This window comes from Bombus flavifrons, chromosome 18, assembly GCF_040668555.2.
Source record: "Bombus flavifrons isolate JBK064 chromosome 18, iyBomFlav1_principal, whole genome shotgun sequence".
Classification (NCBI taxonomy): Eukaryota; Metazoa; Arthropoda; class Insecta; order Hymenoptera; family Apidae; genus Bombus; species Bombus flavifrons.
The window spans coordinates 4,550,537-4,569,441 of record NC_138459.1 but is presented as its reverse complement, the minus strand read 5'-3'; the positions used below and the strand labels follow the sequence as shown (position 1 = coordinate 4,569,441).

The following is an 18,905-nucleotide window of genomic DNA, read 5'->3' as shown; positions in this document are numbered from 1 at the left end:
CCTTGAAAAAATTTTATTGCAATTTTTAAGCTTCAATTATTAATAAACTATCAATTATATATCTGCCCTTATTATTATTATATTATTATATTCTGTCTATTTTGAAACTTCAGAATTAAATAATTGAAATTTATTCTTCTCGATGCTTAGAACCTCCCTTTTGTTAACATCACTAAATGAATCTGTTATCTAACAACTGATAAGAATTCCACCAAAACACAAGGCACAAAAGTTCCCTCTTAACGTGGCACTAATCAATCATCGATCAACACCTACATCACAAAAGCAAATTCCAATAATTTGTATTTTATTCACAATTCGAAGCTTCCAGATTCAAAAATGTTGTCCAATAATTCACAAACAACGTTGATAGTCACTTTGACGAAATTCGCGTATAAAATAGGAAAGAAGAAAAAATGGGTTCAGCTGGAAATTTCTTCGTTGGAGAATCCAGGCGGAGTAGGAAGAGGCGCGAGATTTTTGTTCCTCGAGGGAACCATCTTCTCGTCAAAATTCCGCCCATCCAGAGCTAAGCTTACCTCCTTTTATTTCACGTGGCTTCCTGACTTTTGCCTTCGTGCTGGTTAGAATAGAGACGATCGACCGAATAATAGCCAGTTATCTCGCTTTTATGAAGATAAACTTCTCGCAGAATGGCAACGTTTTTCGTGTCTGAATAGACAGCTGTCTGTCCATCGGCAACCACCCGCTGAATTGTTGTGACTGGATGTTTGACTGACAAGAGGATCGACTCTAAAGGCGTCACGCTTGAAATGAAACGTCTTGTTGGAAACGCGACACTGAGTTTTCAAGATTCTTGCTGAAAATCAGATGCTACGTGCATCTAATTCGTTTCAACTATTCAGTGTTACTCTTGTACTCGGGTATTTGGTATTGAAAAATGGCAAAATGGGATTTAGTTAATATCTGATCGAATAAGAATTTTCAGGGAAGAGAATGAAACAAAAGGACGCATTTTGAATGGAACTTTGACTTTCACTTTCTAAGTAGATAAATTTAGAATGGACATCTAAATTACACAAACAGCGAAAATTAATTAATAATTCAATATGTTGGATCGATCCATGTTGTATTATTGACAGTAACAATGGCTAATTCGCAATTAAAAATTAAATGTTCTTTATGGTTCTTAATTGTATAGAGTAGTGTAGATTAGTATAGATTAGTATATAGTAGTACATAGTATTATAGTAGTATATATAGAGTAGTATAGATAAATTTAGAATAATTAAGAACCACAAAAACATTTAATTTTTAATTGTGAATTAGCCATTGCTACTGTAAATGATACAACATGGACCGTATTACAACATATTGAATTATTAGTTAATTTTCGCTGTTCCTATAATTCTCTGCAATATGGATCTCGCCATAGTAAACTTTTGTATGTAACATGAAAAATTTAATATCTCTTTGCTCATTCTAAAAGGAGAAATTCCAAAAGAAGCAATTGAGGCAGAAACGAGGAAAACCTATAAAATAACTCGTTTTTGTTTATTGTTCGTTTTGTTATCTTTCATAAATTAATACCAGAAAGTCTATAAAAGTCCTGTAATAAAAAGTCCTAAAAATGATTAAATAGGGAAATATAACAAGGCAGTGTTGCCAGACGTAGAAAGGAAAGGCGAAATGGACATGTCGGCATTAAGGAAAGCTTCGATCGTAGAATGACTGTGCACTGGGCTCGATCTGCCCTTTCATTTGACCTGACTCACTCGCAGGCTCGAACTACGCGCTAGATCGTATCATCGTAAATATTGAATAAATGTAATTAGCCATCGGTGGGCGGAATGGTGCGTGCAAACGGTGGCGAATGTTCGAGCTGGCACGATTCCGATCGGATTACAATTTCTACGCGGTCCAATGCTTTTGGTTTCGTAAATTGCCCTTTTTCAGATCGAAGATAGCAGCTTAAGCAGTTTTCTCCAGGCAAAAGCTAACTTCGCGCGGGTTACGCTCTCGCGTGTCGACTTTGATGGCTGCTGGGTACGTTTGTGCGCCAGTGTGCGTTTTTCTATGTACAATCGATGGGAGTGAAGTTGGAAATGTCACTCGATCTATTTAGAATGATCGTGTGCTTTGAAAGTATCACGGAGAATTGAAATTTCTGCTCATCTAATTTCAGATAATTTACTTTTTTTCTGTATTTGTATGTACAGGATGTATGTAAAACATGTGTAAAACGAATCCACGCAGCAAAACAGACATCGTGGAGAAAATGATCGTATTTGACTGGTCTTTTAAAAATACCTAATAATAGAATATTTTTATATTTATTGATTTATTACTTTCTTACAGAAGGAATTTCATATTATGTAGTATATTTTTCGTATTATTAATCCATCCGGGACCATCATCCCTAAACGAGGGTCGACACGTTTATAAAATTGTAGAACCAATCATTTTGACTGGTGTGGTATTGCTAGTCTTAGCATCTAGCGATCTAGCGATCGATCCGGAATTTTCCTGATAACTGATATCGTCATATCGAATGATACGCGGTAAAAATGGTAAAAACGTGTGGCAAGTTTTGCAAAACGAGGAAACTGGTTAATGGAGGTTCGGATAGACAGATTGCAGCACCCTCTTACACTGACAAGTACCAGTCATTTCGACTGGTATTGGTATAAGTAGCCTTGATATAAAATTATTTTCAATTTAAACACATAAAAAACAAAATAAAATTCATTATATTATTCTTTTAGTTATACGAAAGTCATTACATTATTGCGGAAAAATATATAACATGAAGTAGGAATTTTAAAATAAAATTGTAAAACCAATCAATTTGACTGGTGTAGTAGTTCTAGTGTTAAAGCTATCATCAAGATATGATTATGATTTATTTTTTAAATGTTCCAAAGTACATAAAAAATGGTATATCTCTGAACTTTTATAGGAAACACAAATAACGCTTAATATGTTGAGAGTTCTAAATTCAGAGCTGCGGGGGGCTCGTGTTTCCTTGTGGAACGAAGGGTGCGCGCTCGATTTGCCCTATGACGCACGAGTATCATAGCCCGGGCAAGGAGAGCGTGTATCCGCAGTAATAAAGTTAGCGCGGTAATTATGACAGGCTCGTTACCAGCACGTCGCAACGGGATATGAAGTGTTAATGAATGGACGCGTCGAACCAAGGGGTGGCTGGTACCGTCGTGTAATTTTCATTCGCCCGTAAACAAGCCTCGAACACAGCAACTCGCTCTTCCTGTTCAATTTTCAGTACCGTTGTTTGTACTTACATTTTAATCTATTTTTCGTGTCTATGTCTTTTTTCTTTCTATCATGTTTATTTTAAAGATGTGTTGACGATGATCATAATTTATTTTTTAAATATTCCAAAGTATACAAAAAATGGTAAATCTTTTAACCTTTATAGAAATTATTATTTATAGAAATTATTAGAAACTATTTTATACAATATATTTTATAGAAATTCATTTTCTTTCTTCAAATGTGCTTAATTGAACTTACTACCGTGTTTTATGAAAATTTTTCAACATGATTTAAAGAAATGGAATATAAGCAGAGATTTGTCTCATCTACCAAGTATCGTAACGAATACTTTTGAATATTTAATATGTTTTTCTATGTCTATGTCTATGTTTTCTGTCTAATAATTAAATATACAATATAATTATATATTGTATATACCTAATATACCTAACCTATACCTAATTATAATTATAATTGTAATATACCTAATTATAATTACACAAATATACTTAATATACCCAGAACAGTTTGCCAAATTATGAAACAATATACAGGGAATGTAAAAATGAAAAAGTTTCGAAATAAAAGCAACAAGCTTATCGATCTATCGATCTATCGGTCTAAGATACCAGTGTCCTATTAGAGATCGCGGATTCTCTTAAGGTGTAAACGCATTATCGGTCATCGTCGAGATAAGAGGAAATGCGCAGTGGCCCTGATAAAGTCCGATTTTAATTTAATCTAGCCAGGTTAAGCTTTCTTAATTCCATCGATAGATAGCGGATGCTGAGATCCCGGACTGCTCGTAGATAAGAGATAACGCTATCTCTATCCTCTTGTAATCGTCGCTGATCTGCTGATTTCGTGTTGCTCGCGGTTGCCGCATAGATTGCAGGATTAGACTTCCTCGAGTTGTTTACTTTTCTATTTCAGCCTTGTCACTGTCTCATTCTATTAAGTTTATTAATCATATGAAATTCTTATGTACAAACGCCAAGACCAACGACGCAACAATTTTAGTAACCTTTCAGTGACCTTAGTTTACAGATCCATCACTAGACTACCGATTGTTCTGCATTTAAGGCAAATTTCAAGGTGCAAAAATGTACAGAATGTACGTAGTATACAAACGTATGTAGAATATCCACAGTACAAAACTCGTTACGTAGGTACAATATCTAGGGGATCAAACAATTTCCTTGTAGGTGTCATAAATTCACAAAAGTAGGAGTTTTTGCAAGAATATTTGCAATATACTTATCACATGTGGTGATAAGATTTTTTTCCAAATAATCTTCTTTCCTTCTTCAAATAATCCTAAACTTCTTTTGCTACAAATTTCATAATGTAAATTGGGGTTTCCTCCGACTAAATCCTCTCTGTTCTTCAAATAATCTGAAAACAAACAGTTATGAAATCCACGCTATAGTGTACATATACTGTATGTAACACAAACATCCTAATTCCTCTCAGATTCTCTTACTTTCCAATTCTCTTTTCCTCAAATTCTCTTCTTTTCAGCCGCTAGATACGCACGAGGCCCGATTCAAGGATGTTCCCGTGGCTGTCAGAACGAGAGCTGCTCACGAGATCGAGGTCGTCGTTCCCTGGCGTCCTACAGGATCGCGTCCGTCTTGAGGGTCGGTGAGGGGCACGGGGGTGGGTAAAGTTTGATTTCCGCGTCATTACACAGGCGTGAAACTGGTCCCCGAGTTAATTGAATGCAGCGTGTGTTGACAGGTAGGCATATTGGCAGGCAGACACGAGAGAGAACGAGAGGAAGAAGAAAAGGATGGAGAAAGAAGACGAGACGGAGTTGGCTGACCAAGGTTTGTGTCAGATGCGGTTGCGATATCGGTCCCACGTCCACGGCTCTTCCAAGTCGTGTACCTGTCATTTTCGGTGACCGTGTCATTCAGTCCGTTCTTCCTTTTCACGGATCCCTTTCTTCTAACTAGCCAACGCAGTCGGCAACGGGATCGCCGATACCGGGATGCGTTCCACCGATATACCCTGCCTAGACCCGCATCCGAGATAACGCGAAGATACCTGAACTCGGTCCAACTGTATATGCCAATGATACACGCTGCTATAAGAATCGTATCACAGCCGTCTTCTCATTGTTTGTTTTTGTATCTTTTTTTGGATCGCAGGCTGACGTGATATGCGTTGATGCTTACAAAGACCTACAATGAAAATTTGAATGACAACTTGGAATTGGTTTGATGGCGCTTACCTGACATTGGTGCGAGTTTGTTGTATGCCAAATCTGATGTTTTCCAGAAACATGTTGTTAACCTTTGTTTGTCTGCATCGAATATGATATGAATCATATTGTTGTATTCATGTTAGGCTTCAAAGAATGGCAATCTATTTTGTTAAAGAACATTGGTCAGTGTGAAGAATGCTGGAAAAATCGCACAGTATAGTAGAATTATCTTGCGATCATTCTTTTCAAAGAATGATAGGTATATCTGAGTTGATTCAGGATGAATTGATCCAAGTTGCTGGAAGTTGAATATTTCACAGTTTCTGAATTTGGGAATAGGACTTTGAAAGAAGTGTGGAACTAGAATAAGCACATTTTAGTTCATTGGAAAAATTGGAAAAATACTATATATAAAAATTAGAATTTTGAAAGTTGGTATAATCAGGGCCGGCGTGACCTTTTGCGGGGCCTGAATACACATTCAAATTCTACACTTAAATTTTATAATGTGGAATTATTTATTTACAAATGATGCTACATATTATATATTTTTTATAAGCAGCATTTTTAAACAAATCCAAGTAATATTTTTTCGCATGCATAATTCGCTTTCAAGGGGGAAAAATTTAATGAAAGTAGAAAATCTGTAATCATGTATGATTTTTGCAAAAAACTATTGTTGTAGCTTAATTTCTGTAAAAAGTACACTTCTCTGAAAGCGTCTGGATTTTTTTTATCTAAAGTAGTTTCCAGGATATGAGGACTTTATGGAGTTACACTGAACTTTCATGATTTTTCTCACTTCTTTAAACTGAATCATCGCTAGTACAAAAATGTCTTACATCTGTTAATGGTATCATCATTCTGTAAAAAATTAATCAAAATCAGTGTCTTTTAATTGGGTAATTTTCGTAGAACACGGGGCCTCTCAAAACGCAGGGTTCCGGCGAACGCGCTGAACCTGCTTTGCTACGGCCCTGAGTATAATATCGTCTTCTTGGGAGATATTAATCCATTCATATATTTTTAAATATTTTTTATCCAACATATATTTGTTATCTTTAATCGTACGGATATCGGAGAGGGTTATGTTTAAATCTGACATTTCCAAAGGAATATTTTAAATTTGGAACTTCATGACGTGTTATATTGTAAGTACGATGAATTTTAAGAGCATACTATATCTGAAACAACGTATAGAAAAGTATTATAGAATCAATCGTATGAAATTTGTATCAAATATGGAGTCCTAGGTACCTTATAACTCTTCTTTATCATCTTTGCCCCAGTATTCCTTTATCAATGAGTTTGGAATCTCTATAATCGGTGTCCATTATCGCCACCTCATTGTTCCTCGAGCACAAAGAACAGATATAGACAGAATTCTGATAAATTTCGATCAGCGAGTATTGTTCGACCATTATTCTATCGTATGTTGTTTTCGACATCGAGTGGAATTGGATAATCGATCGAACAACGATACGATTCCACGATATCGAGAGTTTATTTTCGCAATGTGCGGCGATCATGCGTGTATTTGATGCATAGGACGAGAATCATATTAGAAATAGACGTTTCGAAAATCGAAAGACAGCTCGAACTGACCTCGGTTTCTCTTTCAGATGTTTATCTGAGATGTTAATTAATCCCACTCGAGGATGCATGAGAAAGTGAGCATGCCATCAGTGGAAGATAATGATCCGGTTTCGAAGCTCTAACCTGGTGATTCTCCACCGTCATCGTCACGATCGCGACACACTCGCTTTCTAGCGTGCCTGGCGTTCCTCGAATCTTATCAGCGTCCAAGTTGGACGAGTTACTTTGTCCTAATATCGATCGTGAAACGCTTGAAATTCGTTTAATAGAAAATCTAGATAATTATTATCGAACAACACGATGTTCGTTGCTTCTGTCATTTTTTATTCAACATTATCAATAGAGTGTTTATACGTCTGTGGGAAATATTGGGTTGGCAAATAATTAATTATTGCGAATTTTGTCAATACCACCTAATGACAAAATCAATATCACTTTTTTCACAACAATTATTGAAACAATTTCATTTTTCACAACAATTATGAAAGGAGAATTCACTTTTAAGATCGTGTTATTGGGTTGACAACTAAGTGATTACGAATTTTGTCATTAGGTGGCATTGACAATCACTTAGTTGCCAACCCAATATAAAACCGTAAAAATGCAAAAGATGTAAACAATATGAAATGTTATATTAAATATCTAATATATGTATAGTATTCACTATGGTATTTAGTGGATGCAGAAAATCTCTGCTTATTCACAGTCCAATTATTCGGATTCCATAATTTTTTCAAATTCGCCCATAACTGATAAGGCAAAATCTATGAAAACCTAGGAATTTTTATTTTCACAATTAATTTGGAAAATACTGTTCATAAGATATTTTATTGTCAATCAATATAATTATAATTTGACGACTACCAATGTATGTAAAACTCACAATGTCACCTTTCGTTAATTGCTATACATATCTGTCTATATGATAAAATCATTACTATATCAGTTACGAGTTAAAAATGTTATATTATTTACGCAGAAAAGTTTGAGGAAGACAGAAGGCAAGTTTCGTAGCTAAAAAAAGCTACGGTTTTGAGATATGGATTCTTAATGCTGTAGTCCTGTCGAAAATTCTTCAGTCTGTGGGCATGTTAGACCAGGTACACGGGAACTCTCTGGAGAGATCCGACCGGACGTACCTACATGATCCTACACTTTGTGCGACCTCTTGTCACGTCCCTAAGGATTCGTATTCCTAGTCACGCGTTTAATCTCTCGAAACATGCAACCGTCTTGCAGTGGTTTGGGACCAAAGTTTGCTAGGAATATTTGTACGTTTTGTAGGAATAAAAATGGGCAGAGGAAAAAAAATTCACGGTATAGATGTTGGTCATGGTAAATTCAAGTTATGTAGTTTTCGTATGAACTCCATGAGGATGCACGATTGTACGAGGATGTTGGAAAAATGTAAGATATATACAAAACATCAAATTAAAAGTATAAAAAAATACAGGTAAAATTAGAAACATTAAAGATGACTGAAGATAAATAACACGACTTGAACGTGAAATTAAAAATTCATAATGCATTTTAATATTTTTTTACAGCCTGGTATCGTTCGATTATAACCTTATTTAGTCATAACTGATAGTTTAATTGTTTCATTAATTTTAACACCACTAAATTGGTGTATTTTGTTATATACTGTACTTTATGAAAGCAGAAAAAGTGGCGCAATTAATTGGCAACAATTTCAGGTAGACAATAACTGATAGTAACAACAAGAAAAAAGAAAACGCGTTGCTAAAGTGAAAAAGGGAGATCTCCTCGTTCGGTCAGGCAGCGATGTTCTTCACAGAGTCTCCCTGTTCGGTTGGCTAAGTGTTAAAAGTACGATACGAAAGAAGAATAAGCGAAGAACACGGTGCTGATAGTATTACAATGTTTGAAAATTAATTTCATTCCTCAAATTGTAAATATCGATAAATTGATATATATGAGACTTACTAAACACCTAATTTAATGGGACGAGTAACGTAAAAGAGGAATATTTTACTAAAATCGTATACCAAGAGCCTGGATTTCGTGTTTTAACTTTATACATATATATTTCTGTTCTATTATACTCGAAAGTTTATATATCAATTTGATAATACTTTGTAACGTACTCTGTATATCAGCAAAAAAAAAAAAAAAAAGAAAAATTGGGATTGTTCATCTGATTCTTTCCTTAAAATTAGTCTCGATAAATATAATGTAACTTCAGCAAACACCATAAAACTTTCGTATTTGGAATCAAACAAACTTGTAATGACTTTCTTTTAAATACTTCAAAGTCTAACACCATCACACATGCTCTCACCAAATCAACTAGTAGACCAATCCATGTAAAACTGTCCAAATCAGAAACGTGTTCCTGCATCGATACATTCAACTATTCTCGCCAGATCGATACCTTCGGTAGAATTCTACAGAATTTAATGCATCGCACAGAAGCCAAGAAAAGCCTCGGTAGGATTCTCAGAAATCTTTATCCTATTCTCGTATCCCGTACCAAGGTCCTACAGTTGTTGCTCTCGTTTTCTAACCTCGAAGGCAAAGTGAGCACCGAAGATGGTCCCAGGAAGTCCTCGACTGAAGGTATCGGTGTCGCGGCGGTTCTATGGAATACTTTGTGGCGGTGAACACGTCGTCGAGCGGAGGTGAACAGGTTGTCAATGGGAATTTCTGAACGTTGGACGTCTGTAGGCCTCGGGACCAGGGGTGTATCCTTGGGGACAGATGCGTCACCGCGAACAACGCGAGCGGATGCCCGTGTCGCCGTCGCGTCTGCCGCCGTCGCTGTCTCCTCCTCTTTCATTTTCTTTTTCTCGCCCTCTCTCTGTTCCTTTCAAGTACTTTCGTCTCGTTTCCTTTGCCCAATTAGTATCTATCCGTTTCCTCGCGTATCTACGTATCGCGGTTCCGAGACCCGTCGCTTCGCTCCTTCTTCTTCTCGTCGAGAAATCGTCACGCTCCTTCTCTTCTTATTATTTTTATGCATCACTAGCTCACGATAGCCAGTCCCGATGCTCGTGTCGTTCGTTGGAAACTATAAACGATCGTTGATACGCTGGACCTACTCGTTGGCCATTGACGTTCTTTCAGTAATTTGTTTGAGAAAAGTGATCTGCTATGCTTGTCTCGTCAGGTGTTTTTCTAGCAACGTAATGATATTTCCGAGAAGACTAATGATCCATAAAACGTTTATTCATGATAATATACAGTTCGTTTATCTGGAGTCTATTTATACCTAGGGAATTTTAGTTAGTATCTGATTAAATGAATTTCTACGGACTGAATCTACTTATGTGAACGTGCCTAGCATGTATGGTTGGCAACTAAGTGATTGCGTATTTTAATAAGAAGGAAAATTCAAAATTTTTGCTTAAAAATATAACTTTATTCAATTAGGTATTGTCCGTTTTTGTCGATCACCTTTTGCCATCTTTCAGGCAGTGTTATAATTCCATGTCCATAAAACTTTTGATTTTTGCCAGCAAACAACTGAATTACATGTGATACCACATCATCAGCGTCATAAAAAATTTTATCACTTAAGAAGTTCTGCGTGAAGCGAAATAAATGGTAATCTGAAGGCGCAAGGTCACGGATATTAAATTATTATTATGGAATCTAGTTCCAATAATTTTTAGCGAGTGACCGAAGATGTGTGGGGCTTTGCATTATCATGCTGGAAAACAACACCCTTACGATTTGTCAATTCCGGCCGCTTTTCTTGAACTGCGTCGCTCAGTTTGACGTGTCGTTGAACGCACACGTTTGAATTAATCGTTCGGTTTATTGATAAAAGTTCAAAGTACAGAATTTCTTTATAATCCCATCAAACTAACAGCATAATCTTTTTTTCGTGAATCTCAGCTTTTGGTGTCATTGGTGTCATCATATACGGCACGTAACTTGTGTGCTTGCGATGCGTTCTTACCTTTTCGGAAATAATACAATAAAATATGTCTGAAATGCGCGTCTTGTTCTTGCATATTTAAATTGGGATAAAAACGAAACTAAACAACTAATCGATACAATTTTTTTGCTAAATTAAAGGTGGAAGTCCAAACAACAAGAAAACAATATAGGTTAGGTGCTTTGAACACGTTGACAAAACAAAAGACTGTGCTAAGACCATCTATTGACAGAATCCACAATCACTTAGCTGCCAACCAAGATATTTTACATGTGAACTCCAGGTATACAAATATACTGTTTCGATCAGTTCAGATAAATGGAATTCTACTGTCATTGCAATGTAACCGATCGTTGGAATGAAGAAAATCACTTAGCGGTAATGTAGTTTCTATAATATTTGTTCATTTATATTTCTCATAACCTATTCATACATTTCAATTCGTTTCGCGCACATATATATTCTCAATGTGTTTGCCAGGAAAATTTGTGTACAAAATGTAAGCGTAACAAGCGTTGTACAGTTTGTGAAACGAGATCAACGTCTGTCACACAGGAAATTGGCGGTTCTCTTACTTGAACTACAACTTTCATCAAAAATGTAACTAAAGAAACAGAGTAACGCAAAGGATTTCATGAAAATAGTATCTCAACGAATGTTTTTCGTTAGCTGACCTAGATATTGATCATCAGCAGGATTGCGGTTCGTACGAAACGCAATAACATTTCCAGCTCGTCTTCCTGTTTGTCAGTGCATTTCCTCTCATCGTGAAACGTCGGCGTATCGCTAGACTCGCATATTTCGTTGCGGCGGAGTGCGGGATAGGAGGAAGAGCCGTGGCCGATCCATCAAAACTGTGTGTCAGTAGCCATTAGCACGCTCCCAGCGGCACAGCATCGAGTGCTACCGCCTCTACATCCCCGGGTCCGCTGAATGCTGCCGAGCTTACTGTACTTTGCACCTACTTGCTCGCGGAAAAATTTGTTTCTCAGCGGGAGACCCTCGGGCCAATTTCTCTCCTCTTCAGCTCCATCGTACTGTCATCTTTCTTCTAACTTCTCCGGGATTAAGTTACCAAGCTGATGGTGTACCAAAGCCATCCTCCATAATGGAGAAATTGTGGAGGAAACCGGGGTGGTTTCCAAGATATAAGACGACTTCTCAGAGGCTGGAGATATTCTTGTGTAGCGTCTGTTGCCATAGAAATATTACCTTCGTTTCAATTGTTTTCTCTGGAATTTCAACTATTTTCCACCAGGTTTCCAGATATTATTTAACCCTTTGCACTCCTTTATCGAGTCCCTGTCGACATTCTTTCAGTCCCATCTTTTTTTGTGAAACCAGGATTGCATTCTGGAAATTGTTTCAAGATATATCATACGCTTAACAATTAGAAAATACAATGATAGTGTGAAACTGATATTTAAATGAATTCCTTTTTTCCTTTATTTATTTCAATTGTCCTATCTTTTAACTAAAGTAAATTTCAATTAAAACACTTACAAGCTTTGGCAGCTGCTGCGAACGAAATTGAAATAAAATTCCCAGTGGAAAATTTCGTTTTCGTATAGACAGTTCTCTATGGACAAAGTTTCTTAAGCAATCGTTTAAACTACATTTATTTCTTTATAAAACTGGGAAGAACGTCCGAGTTATTTAGCGAATTAATTTTCCAAAGATAACTAAGGATAATTTGTCAGAAGTTAAATAACAATCGCCACGCGAATGTCATGTATTTGAATACTCAGACCAATGTTTACTACTTTTAATAATAATAAAAGCAAGAATAATCGGATAATCAGCAACAGTGTTCACATTATAGGTTAGACTTAGTTAACCTATTTAGCGTAGCGAGAAATAACGATGAAATAGCGCGGCATTGGCGACCGAAGAGTTCCGTGGCCATGTGTTTCGTACTTACAGCAACAGAAGCAATAGCAGCAACAGTCATTCCGACGGCGGCCGCGTCAGCAGCAGCAACGGCAGCTTTAGCGGACGGTCGACGATCATCCATCACGAAGGTGTCAGCCTCCCCCCTCGGTCAGAAACAACTAGCTATGACATTCTTCGCGCTGCCACTGCTTCCTTTTGCCTTTACCACTCTGTACGTCTATCCGTTCGTTCCCTCCTTTCCTTTCTTTTTCTTTTTTTTTTTTTTTTGCTTTTCTCCGATATTCTACCATGAAGCTTTTCCTTCTTCTGGAAAGCGAGATGGAGAAAGGAGAATGTTGAAATTCTTGTTCGGAGTGGAAGATCAAAAGATTTAATTGAAATTTTCCAAGAAGACAGCCAGAGCGCAATGTTCGTAGAAAATTACACACAAAGAGAATTCTTAATTTTTATTTAAAAATTTGTATTTTATTAAGAATTTTTATTTAAAAATTTGTATTTTATTTTTGTTAAGAAAATTCTTAATTTTTATTTAAAAATTTGTATTTTATTTTCATTAAGGAAATTCTGAATTTTTATTTCTATTTTATTTTAAATTAATAAGCGATTCCATACTTTGACGTTCCTTCCACTTTTATAAAGAAATAAATGTAGTTTAAACGATTCCCTAAAAAACTTTCTCCATAACAAATTTTTAATCGCATAAATTTCGTACGATTTCCATAGAATGGAAACTATCTTATCAAAATTAATCATAACGCGTACTGTCGGAGTAATCGAATTGTCCAGCTAACCGAATGACTTTGTTGCTATATGAGGGAAGATCGTTTACTTTGATGCATTCTATAAATATCAGACGATGCTAAACAGGAACAAAAACATTGGGATAAAAATGAAAAAATGATTTTCTCTTGCTATTCCTATTTTTCAGTCTCTCAAAGTCAAGAGACTCAATTTCCTCGTCAATTGACGTTCCGATAACCGAGTTTCTGCTGTAATTAATGTTACAAATTCGCAAATTCGCTATCGTATAAACGTTTGAATATTGAAATTTTCTTCGTAGCATGTTGTTTCTATCAAACATTTATTTTACAACACCGTTTTATTTAGATCCTTATCTGCTGCTTTTTTTATCTTGTTAACAAGCGAAGACCAAAATGGCTACCACGTGAGGAAAAAAGATGGAAGGTCGCGAGCTACCGGCACGCCAGTAGCGTTTCTTTGCTCGAGGGTTGGTACGGTAATGTTTTAATTAAGACAAACGCGGTCGTTAGTAAATATGGTAACGACTGCTGTCCGACAATGAGAATCAATCATGCCACTTACGCGTGTCGGTTGATCGCCAGGCGATAAAACGCGTGGCTACGACCAGCACATTGCGCCTGCAACGAAAACTCTTGCTCGTTATTCCTTCACTGGCGTTGGAATTTTCTCGGCCATTACGTTTACCATACGTTTCACGAACACATTTTTATTAAACGTATAACCTATAAATTTATCTCATTAATCTAACATATAATTATTCATTTCTTCTCTACTTCTCCATTGCGATTAAACTTGGGGAAGCTTGCTATAAAAGGAGAATAAAAGTAAACATTGGTGAAATTATTTTCCCTAATTTTCTATTCATTTCGCGCAGCTAAACTTTATTCTTCATTTTCTTTCAAAATCTTTGCTACATTTAACTATTGGGTTGGCAATACTACCTAATGACAAAATCCGCGATCACTTAGTTGCCAACCTAATAGCTGCAAGTACCAAACCAATGACAAATAAATAAATTCGTAATTTTTCATATAAGTTTATCACATAATTTACAATCCATTGAAATTTTCTGCATTCTGATGGACATTCTGATGGATTTGAATGATTCCTTGTAAAACAGATATACACGTAACATCTTATCTTTTTCATTGCATTACACCTACCATTTTTCATTTCGTTCATATGATTTCTACAGGTTAATTTCAACAGTGGTAATTGTAGCGTTGAGAGATAAAGACGACAAAAATTATAGTTTGTTCAGGGTAAAGGAAGTTGAGAGAATTTTTAAGGGTTACGAGTGGATAGGGGTGAGAGAAGTCGAAGGATTTAGGTGTAAGTCGGGAAAGGGGCTGTTGACAAGGAACGGCAGTTGTGAAGTTTTTCGGGGAACGGCTAGGGTAACGTACAATTCTATTTGTTGGATGATTGTACCGCTGCGAAATCAAGTCTGACGAAGATCGATCGGACAGCATTTCGGGCGTCAACACACGGGATCGTCGGTTCCCCTGTTCAATCCCACTAAGGTCGGATCCGACGTCACTCTCTCGCAGATGCTGCCAATCCTGGCTAAAGTTTCTATTAAGAAATTCCATTTAATGAAAACGCGTCCAGGGTTCAGGCGTTAACGCGAGGAGAATGGCACAATGGCACAATGGCGCCTTGATTTCGAGCTTGAAACGAAAAGAAGAAGAAGAAGAAAAAAAAAGAAAAATTTGAGGTCAGTTCGTATAACTTGTACTTTAATTGACTACAAGTGAAATTTAGATACTTGTTTTATTTCCTCGTTTGAGAACCGCTTCGTTGAGCGGCAAATGTTTTTAGTTAGTGACAACTTTTTACAATTATCGAGATTATGGATATTCCTTATATAATCTGACATTTAACTATGTAAGTATTAATTAGGGACATTTGTTGATAACAAAATGATCGGTATAGTAACGGAATTTAGCAATAAAGAAAGTTTATCAATTTTTGAAACAATTAAGTATTACAAGCTTCCAATAGTGAAACAAGCCCATCTGGTATAACAATTATCGTTTTAAACTTTATAATTTCTATTAGTTAATGTTTGAAGGTAAAAGTTGTTTTATTCTGTGATGGAAACTATGTTATTTCTACGTTTTACCACGGAAAGGTATATGCGTACTAACTGTTGATAAAGAAGCAATCTTCTTACCAACACAGGATATCTGTATTTCTGTGGATAAAGTAGAACTTTCTCACTAGAAGTTGGTAAAATAGAATATTTGATGAATTGATTTACTGTTGGTAAAGTAGGAAAAATGACTGAGAAATCAAAGTTCCTAGCTCATCGTACGCGAAGTTTAGTGAGAACTGAATAACGTAGATGGTGTTTGACAAGATTACATTCACGTTGTGCCGCAGAACGAAACAGCTGTTGTGTCGAGTTTAGGGGTGGTATCTACTGTCAGATGCTCCGCCTATAAATCAACCGAGCTCATGGGAGAGACAGGCCGACGCCATGTTAACATACATAAACAAACCTCGCGCGCCCTAACTGATAAACGGCGAAAGCTACGTGCAACAAGCGATCGTACGCGAACTAAGTATCGTGTATTTTTTTTACGATATTCAACCATAGACACCATAGTATACGTAAAAAAAAACGTATTAATTTAAAAAGTACTCAAAAGTGATTCAGATATAAAAATAAATTTCCTGAATAAAATTTTCGGTCTATCGAGTATTTGGTAAAAAAGAAGAGGACAAGAATATGAAATATAAAGTGTGTATTGGTTCGATGTTGGACGAAGAAAAATTGTACGGGCTGGCAGGAATAATTAATAAATGTCAATCAGTTCCGTGGAATCGAAGGTGTCGGTGGAAAGGTACCAGCTAAAATGATTTTATGCCTGTCTTATGAACAATCTAATGTTACCCGACCGATGGACAAAGATCATAGGACGGCTAATGGTGGAAGACTCGTTCGTCTCGAAGACCCGAGACTAATCAGCGCGAGCATTAATCATCCCCGTGGATCCTCGACCCAATTTTCGTAAGGTCAAGTCGCAATGGAGACGTTGATTGGATTCCACGTCAGACCAGAAGTAAACATCTTTTCCGTTCTTTCGCGTTCTATCGTATCTTCTTTTCTTTTATCGAAACCATCGTTTAGCCAATAATAGAAACAATCTTCTTTATCGTCCCCCGATAACTCACTAATTTCAACTTAATCTAAATGAACCATCGTTACTTCTCAATTTGTTCCGCGATTTAAATGCCGTCTAATTCAATTTTCATTTCAAATTAATCAAGATTTATCTTGGGAATAATTGAAATTTCGCTAATTTCAACTTCCCTTAAATAGTCTTCGTTTTTAATCAAAATTTCTAGGGCTCCATTTTTAATAAAAAATCGTAGCGATCTCATTATCCACGGAGAAATCGTTCCTTTCTGCAGAATCACAGCGTAGTGTTTCGCAGTGCGGATAGAACGGGTCCGTGCAGTTTCTTGCGACAGCGAAATCAACGGACCGTCAGCATTCTTAATGCGGTCCGTGGAAAAAATATTGCCGGGTAATTGTAAACCGCAGCCTCCCGGTGGCGTCGACCGTTTATCATCATCTCTATAGGTTGCTGAGTGAGATTCGGGGGTTCACCGTGCTAAGAGTTAAAACCTCAGCATGACTGGTGGCCTCGGTAGCCGATAGACGTGTCATTTACGCGTCTACGAATCAATAGCCGCTTCACTTTACACCCACCTTACATCATTAGTCATTTTATAGGGCCGTTATACAGTGTGCCCTGTTTACATGAGCAGGGGAATCCCCTCGTACGCCCTCCTCTTCCTTTCCTTTATTAGAAACTCACCTACCACCGCTTTTGTTATCTACCTCATGCTTTTCCCTTCTTTCTCTTGATTTTCTGCAATTTTTTAATTCCGATACCTATGCGTTTCTTAACTGGTTATTTACATATGTCGTAACTAGATATCGTTATGTAAGAAGGAAAATAATTTCTTTTGCAAAATTTATGGCAACGCTTAAAGATAGTTTTCTTTTATATTCTATTCTAACCTAATCTATTTCTAAGCTAACTCCAACCTAACCTCAATTTGTGCTTTTCAATAATTTTAGGCTGTAGCAACGAAACTTTTCTAGAGGTTTGATATTTAAAGGTATAATATTTAAATTAAAAATTGTCAAATACTCAAGTTTCCAAATTTTCAGACAGCCAAATATACGAATCTTCAATTATTCAAATCTAAAAATATTTGTTCACTTAATCTTCAAATGTTCAAATTTCCAACGATTTAATTTAAATGCCCACTTTTTCAAACAGTTCAATTAGAAATTGTGAAATACTCAAGTTGCCAAATTTTCAGACGTCAAAACTTCCAAATAAACGAATCTTCAATTATTCAAATCTGAAAATATCATAACGCTTAATCTTCAAATGTTGAAATTTCCAAATTTTCCACATTAACTCTACACAGTTTCTCATTTTCCGATTCTTCGTGTTGTAAATCATTTTCCATTCCACGCAGCTCATATGCGTCACATATCGATCGAACTTTCCACCCCCCCCCCTCATGAGTTTCACGTTCCACAGAAAAATCCTTGAGCAATGAATCGCAATGTAGCGTTACCGCGGCCGATATATAGGTGAAACCAGATGCGCAACAATTAATAAAATGTATCGGGGAGTGTCTAGGCGTAGAAGATGCGGCCCGACTAATATTCGAACTCTGGCGTGACACAGCCCAACTAATCATTATAACGATGCCGTGTATGCACGTATACGTGTTGTTAGAGGGTGGTGTGCGTGGATCGTGGACTCTGGTCCCGGCTGCCTCTCCACGAACAAACGTCGAATGGTTTTGCACGCTTACCGCTCGATTTTCGGATCTATCACCCTCCGGGAAGCTTGGCCTGGCCCGTTCGTTCTTTAGTGCTCTCCAGCCTACCCTATCGAGATTTATGGAACGTGTCAAATCGAACGGCTAACCCTTGAGTTCTTAGTTAAGTCTGTGAACGTTGTACTGCGACAAATGGTCGAGTCGAGTCTTAAAAGGACATCGGTACTTCTCGAGTTGCTAGGAAATAGTTGCCAGTGAATTGTGATAACGGAAAGGATAAATAGAAAATATTTCGTTGTAATAGAATTCTGTGATTTTCATTGCAAACACAGGTATCGTCGAGTTAATGAGGTTTGATCGGTGCATTAAGTGACTCTGCACGATCTTCGTGTCGCAAGATAAGATGTATGAAAGGTGTTTGCACGTAGTACTACGTCGACTTTCAACTTCTGTTACCGGACGTTAATGGTATTCCACTGGTCTGTA

General features: G+C 36.8%; 3 long non-coding RNA genes across 3 annotated transcripts; all 3 read right to left on the bottom strand.

The window, feature by feature from the left end:
* Positions 1–3,720: 3,720 nt before the first annotated feature.
* Positions 3,721–5,608, bottom strand: LOC138188950 (uncharacterized). Its single transcript, XR_011175766.1, has 3 exons — positions 4,721–5,608; positions 4,495–4,632; positions 3,721–4,415 (listed from the first exon to the last, which is right to left on the bottom strand). It is a non-coding gene; the product is annotated as an uncharacterized LOC138188950 (long non-coding RNA).
* A 49-nt stretch (positions 5,609–5,657) lies between these two features.
* Positions 5,658–7,572, bottom strand: LOC138188975 (uncharacterized). Its single transcript, XR_011175774.1, has 3 exons — positions 6,704–7,572; positions 6,408–6,630; positions 5,658–5,744 (listed from the first exon to the last, which is right to left on the bottom strand). It is a non-coding gene; the product is annotated as an uncharacterized LOC138188975 (long non-coding RNA).
* Positions 7,573–11,502: 3,930 nt separating this feature from the next.
* Positions 11,503–14,481, bottom strand: LOC138189077 (uncharacterized). The gene is made up of 3 exons (XR_011175858.1): positions 14,163–14,481; positions 12,868–13,145; positions 11,503–12,299 (listed from the first exon to the last, which is right to left on the bottom strand). It is a non-coding gene; the product is annotated as an uncharacterized LOC138189077 (long non-coding RNA).
* Positions 14,482–18,905: the final 4,424 nt, after the last annotated feature.